The sequence below is a fragment of the Anolis carolinensis genome, unplaced genomic scaffold (genome assembly GCF_035594765.1).
Source record: "Anolis carolinensis isolate JA03-04 unplaced genomic scaffold, rAnoCar3.1.pri scaffold_18, whole genome shotgun sequence".
NCBI lineage: Eukaryota > Metazoa > Chordata > Lepidosauria > Squamata > Dactyloidae > Anolis > Anolis carolinensis.
The window spans coordinates 545897-552288 of record NW_026943828.1 but is presented as its reverse complement, the minus strand read 5'-3'; positions in this window follow the sequence as shown (position 1 = coordinate 552288).

Below are 6392 nucleotides of genomic sequence, written 5' to 3'. Positions count from 1 at the left end.
TGCGGCCTTGAAAGGCCTCTTACCTCACAGTCAGTTTGCCGCCGCCAAGCCTGCCTCTTCGATCAAGCTAGGCGAAGGAAACTGAGTCCTTCCAACTCCTATCATTCCAGGGCGCCTCCACTATCCGTTGGGCTGTGAAAGGCCTCTGAGCGGGCCAAACGGTTTGAGAAACCTAAAGCAAAGGCGATTCAGGCTGCGGCCTTAAAACGCCTCAGGACTGCCCCTGGTGGCTGTTCCTTTTGGCCGCTCTTGGAGGAAGCGTGAGCACACAGGCGCAGATTTTGCCCAGACTGCCTTTTGAGGCTGAGAGTGCTCGGGCATTGGCCCCCTGGGCTTTCTCCCGCTGCCTGGAGGCAGCTGAGCCGATTGAGTGGCTCTTTCCCTGTGCCTCCTTCGGGAACATGGGATGGGCGGCTGAGCTCCGCCTCTGCCCTTTGCAGCCTTCGGGAGCGAGGGCAGAAACATAATACCACCCTCTGCCCCTCTGTCTCCATCAGGAACAAGGGCAAAGCGGCTTGGCCCCCCCTCTGCCCCTCTGCATTCTTCGGGAGCAAGGGCAGAGCGGCTCGGTACCGTCCTCCTCCGCTCTGCCTCCATCGGGAGCAGAGGCAGAACGGCTGAACTCCACTCCTGCCCCTCTGCATCCTTCGGGAGCAAGGGCAGAGAAGCCTGATACCGCTCTCGGCCTCCATCAGGAGCAAGGGCAGGGCGGCTTGGCCCCCCCTCTGCCCCTCTGCTTCCCTCGGGAGCAAGGGCAGAGCGGCTCGGTACCGTCAATTTTCCCTCTGCCTTCCTGGAAAGAAAGGGCAAAGCAAAAGCAGTCGCTCCACGAATTGCTGATATAAAGCGCTCAACTCTGCCCCTAGTGGCTGATGTTGCGGTACCGTGCGCAGGCCTTTCCCTGTCTGCCTGGCTTGCATGGATTGTGCCGGTTTCGACTGCCTGGAGGCCTCCAAGTCCTTTTCGACCGCTGAGGAGCTCTTGCTCTGCACTGCTCCAATGCCGGCCCCAGCAATAACAGAGGCTCCAGAACCTGGCCACCTGGATTCGTTGCTGGCCCTGCCAAGGCATTGTCTGTGGATAAGGCCTCCTTGCCATATTATTGTTATTATTATTAGAAGGTCCACTGGACATTATTGTTATTATGCCAATGTCATTATTATTATTATTATTATTATTATTATTATTATTATTATTATTATTATTATTATTATTATATCTGTTGGGGGTGCTTTGAATGCGATTTCCTGCTTCTTAGCAGGGGGTTGGACTGGATGGCCCATGTGGTCTCTTCCAACTCTACTATTCTATGATTCTATGATTCTATTAACATCATCATCAGAATGATCAATGTGCCAATGTGCACACATTGATATTCTTATTGTTCTTGTCATTATGAGGGCCAGTGGACATTGATATTATTATTATTATTATTATTATTATTATTATTATTATTATTATTATTATTAGATTGGCTAATGGACTAATGTGCCAACATCATTGTTGTTATTATTATTATTATTATTATTATTATTGTTGTGTTGTTGAAGTGGCCAATGAACCAATGTACTAACGTCAATATTGTTAATCTTATTATTGGCACAAGGACACAGTATGACACAACAAACGAGATATATATGTTGGATTTCACATCACAAAATCATGAGTCAAACACTTCTATTATTATTATTATTATTATTATTATTATTATTATTATTATTATTATTATTACTAGAAGGGCCAATAGGCCAATCTAGCTTGGCTTCTTCGGTAAGGATCAAGCCCTTTCCACCAGCTGCATAGCTGCCGTGAGGCATGCCGATCTTTCAAGTGCTGGGGAGCTTGGAACCCAGCCTCAGCCCAATACTGAGCCTGCCGGTCTCATCGGGCCCTGCCAGATTCAAGGATCTGGTGTCAAGGGAGTCGGTCTCAGACCTCGAGCTTCCCTTCGTTGAGCCCGACAGCCAAATGGATGCAAGTATAGGTAAAGGTTTTCCCTGATGTTAAGTCCAGTCGTGACCGACTCTGAGGGTTGGTGCTCATCTCTATTTCTAAGCCAAAGAGCCGGCATTGTCCGTAGACACCTCCAAGGTCATGTGGCCATAGGCATGACTGCATGGAGCACTGCTCCTGGGGTTTGAACCTGGGACCTTTCAGTCTGCAAGTTCAGCAGCTCAGCGCTTTAACGTACTTTGCCACCAGGGCACCGGATGCAAGTATACTGGCCAGTATAAGGAGATGTCTCATGGGGGTCCTTACCTCTATCTGAATTAGGGCAGTTTCTGGCATTGTTCGCCCCCAAAGAAGTACTCTTATGGGCTTTCTGCCCCAATGCCTCCCATTCTAGTGGCTGCCCCTATGCCTTCCACCCTAGTGGCAGCTTCCACTTCCATGGCTAATGTTGCCACCTTCATGGTTGCTCATCAGGTTACTGCCGCAAGGGCGTCCTCTGTGGTTCATTCTATGTAACTACACCAAGGTTTAGCTTCTCAGCTCAACTGGATCTCACTCCACCCAGTGGTGGTTCCTAGCACTGGCTCTGACTATTCAGAAAGCACCCCAGAAACCATGGTTATTCCAGATCACCCGTAGTTACCCTTTCCTGATGAAGCCAGTGTTCTTTTCTGTCTTTTTTGTGCACACGGCAAGGACTTTGTGCCTGCTCACGGCTAAACCACCGGCCAATGTCCCCATTTTTCCTTTGGAGCAACAGCATCCACTGGCGCCTACAGAATTGCCCATGCTGCCCTTCTGCAGCTGGCCAGATCATCAGACCTTGCACTGGTTCCCGTTCTCTATGTCCAAGCGAATAGACCCTCTCTATCGCGTTGGCCTCACTTCTGCTGATCAGGTGGCTCACCTGTCTAACAGAGGGTGTTCATTAAACACTCATGTGTGTACATATGGACACATTATTTCCACATCTCCATCCAGTAAATTCGCTGTAGGTTTCTTTCCTTCATGATAGGTGATCAGTACCTTTGTTTTAATGTCTTGCCGTTGGCCTCACTGCTGTTGATTGGCTCTTCGTGTCGCAGGCTGCTATCTGTTACGTTAGGCTATCGGACATAACAACTTATCCTCATATTGACAATGAGCTACTGGTCGTGAAATCTAAACCCTGACTCCAGTCTGACATTCCTTCAACTACGGTCACCCTTCTGGAAGGTCTGAAGCTCCTCTCCCTATAGGTCTGGATTCTGGAACTGTGCAACCGCCTTCATGATAGCAGGTGCATGCTTCCCCCATCCCTCCAACTGCCTGCAAATCACCCTTTGGTGAAGCAGATGGTCAAATGTGTGTGTGGTACCCTCACTCCGCCCTTTGACTCCTCAAAACAATGGCCTCAAACTCTTCCCTCCACGAATGGAGGACACATCCGGAGAACATAGCAGTGCAGGTCTCCTGGCCCAAAGTGGAGGCCTTCAACCATATCAATTTCTTCAAACCATTGCTGGTCAAGAGAACTCTCTGGGGTTTGTACCCTCCCTGGGGGGAAAGATGACTTTAATCCTAACAGGCAATACAACATTAAAAGACATGTTAAAAGACATTAAAAAATTCCTTTTTTCCGAAGCTGTCTGCGTAGGCGCAGGAAATTTATTTTTGTATGCTGCCTCCATCTCCCCAGCAGGGGACTCGGGGCGGCTCAATATAATCACATAAAATCATATAATAACAATTTAGACATCAGACAACACAATTTAAAAACAATTTAAACAGGTCATAGTTAAAATCGACAAAGTTAAAATGTTAAACAATCATCCGGGCATTAAAGGTCCAATATAGGATCACATCTGGGCGATAATTAAAACTGATTTAGGGAGTGTCCGTTTACAAATAGGACATACATCAAATAGATACAACAGGTAAGGAAGATGAATCTGAACGGGAATCAAACTCAAAAGTGAGCAGGGCAAGTTTCAGTGTAGACATGGACCAGGTTATAACAGACTTGTCTACTCAAAAGCACAACAGAACAGCCATGTTAAAGCGGTACCTAGAATTTATGTATTTATTTATGTATTTATTTACAGTATTTATATTCCGCCCTTGTCACCCCGAAGGGATCACATGACACATATAAGGCAAACATTCAATGCCTTGACATAGAACAATGACAAAAACAAACGCAGGCTCCGAGCTGGCCTCGAACTCATGACCTCTTGGTCAGAGTGATTTGTTGCAGCTGGCTGCTCACCAGCCTGCGCCACAGCCCGGGCCCTACTCCACAGATGCAACTGTCTTTCAAGCTGCTTACGTGAGCAGCGAGCCAGGCTCTTAATGGTCGGGAACTCAATCTGACGCGGCCTTCGTTCCCACAACCTCTCAGTCAGTCGTGATTTATTGCAGATGGCTACTAACCGGCTGCACCACAGCCCGGCCCGGGATGCCAAGGTGGCCGTGTTGGGTCTGTGTGCCAAGTGAGTCCCAGGCCCTTCGTTGTTGGCGTTCACAGGGCTCTTGGATTGCAGCAGAACTATACGTTCCACTCCCTACGACTCCTCTCAGTCAGGGTCAGGACTCCCCAAACCTCAATCTCCAGTTGCTGTGTGCCACAGGAAAGAATAGGAAAGGGTTAAGGGAGAGGCAGTGGGCGGGGCCATGCCAATTCCCTTCTACGTCCTATCCTTTTCTATGGCGCACAGCAAACAGCGGAACTGGTCAGCAGCAGAACATACTAGAGAGGGGGGGGGGGCTCTGGGGAGAATTCACCATGGTTTCTATGAGTTGTAGGGACTGGGATGTATAGTTCACCCGCAATCTAACAGCACTCTGAACTCTAGCAATGATGGAATTGGGCCAGACTTGGCCCACAGAAACCCCATGACCAGCAAAAATACGGGAGGTCTTTGGGGGGGACACAGAGGAGTTGTAGTTCACCTCCACCCAGAGCGCACTGTGAACCCAAACACGGATGAGCCTGGACCAGACTTGGCCTGCAGACCTGATGGGCCCACATTTGAATACTGGTGGGTTTGGAGGGGAATTGGCCCCGAGTTGTAGGGACTGGGATGTACAGTTCACCTGCAACCAATGAGCACTCTGAACTCCACCAATGATGGACCTGGAACTAACTTGGCCCACAGAACCCCCGTGACCAGCAAAAATACTGGAGGCCTTTGGGGGGAATTCACCTTGATTTGGGGGAGTTGTAGTTCACCTCCATCCAGAGCGCACTGTGAACCCAAACACGGATGGATCTGGGCCCAACTTGGCACACAGACCTGATAGGCCGAGATTTGATGACTGGAGGGGTTTGGGTGAGGGTAGTGACCATTCCAGCCCCAGCTTCTGCCAACCTAGCAGTTTGGAAACATGCAAATGTGAGTAGATCAATAGGTATCGTTCCGGCAGGAATGTAACATTGGTGCTCCATGCAGTCATGCCAGTGACCACAGGACCTTGGAGGCATCTACGAACGTTGGCTCTTCGGCTTAGAAATGGAGATGAGCACCAACCCCAGAGTCAGACACGACCGGACTTAACATCAGGGGAAAACCTTTCCCTTTACGTAGAGGCATCACACTGGCAACGAAGGTCCACGTAGCTAAGGCAATGGTATTCCCAGTAGTAACCTATGGATGCGAGAGAGAGCTGGGCCATAAGGAAGGCTGAGCTTTGGAACTGTGGTGTTGGAGGGAAGTCCTGAGAGTGCCTTGGACCGCGAGAAGGACCAACCAGTCCATCCGCCAGGAAAGAAGGCCCGACTGACTGCTCACTGGAGGGAAGGAGATGAGAGGCAAAGATGAAGCCCTTTGGCTTCATGAGAAGACAGGAAAGTATGGAGAAGAGAATGATGATGGGGAAAATGGAAGGAAAAAGGAAGAGAGGCCGACCAAGAGCAAGGTAGGTGGATGGTATCCTTGAAGAAATTAACTCCACCTTGAAGGAGGTGCGGGTGGCCTCGGCCGACAGGGAGCTCTGGCCTGGGCTGGTCCAGGAGGTCACCAAGAGTCGGAAGGGACCGAACGAAGAAACAACAGAACAATATAATAATATTAAAATAGAATAGAAAAATAAAGAATATAATATAGAATAATCCTATAATAAATAATATAATAATAAAATACAGTAATAGAATATAGTAATATAACAATAATATAAACATATTACAGTAGTCTCACTTATCCAACGTTCTGGATTATCCAACGCATTTTTGTAGTAAATGTTTTCAATACATCGTGATATTTTGGTGCTAAATTCGTAAATACAGTAATTACTACATAGCATTACTGCATATTGAACTACTTTTTCTGTCAAATTTGTGATAACATGATGTTTTGGTGCTTAATTTTTAAAATCATAACCTAATTTGATGTTTAATAGGCGTTTCCTTAATAGGGATAATAAGGAGGGCCTTATTGTCCAACATATTCACTTATCCAACA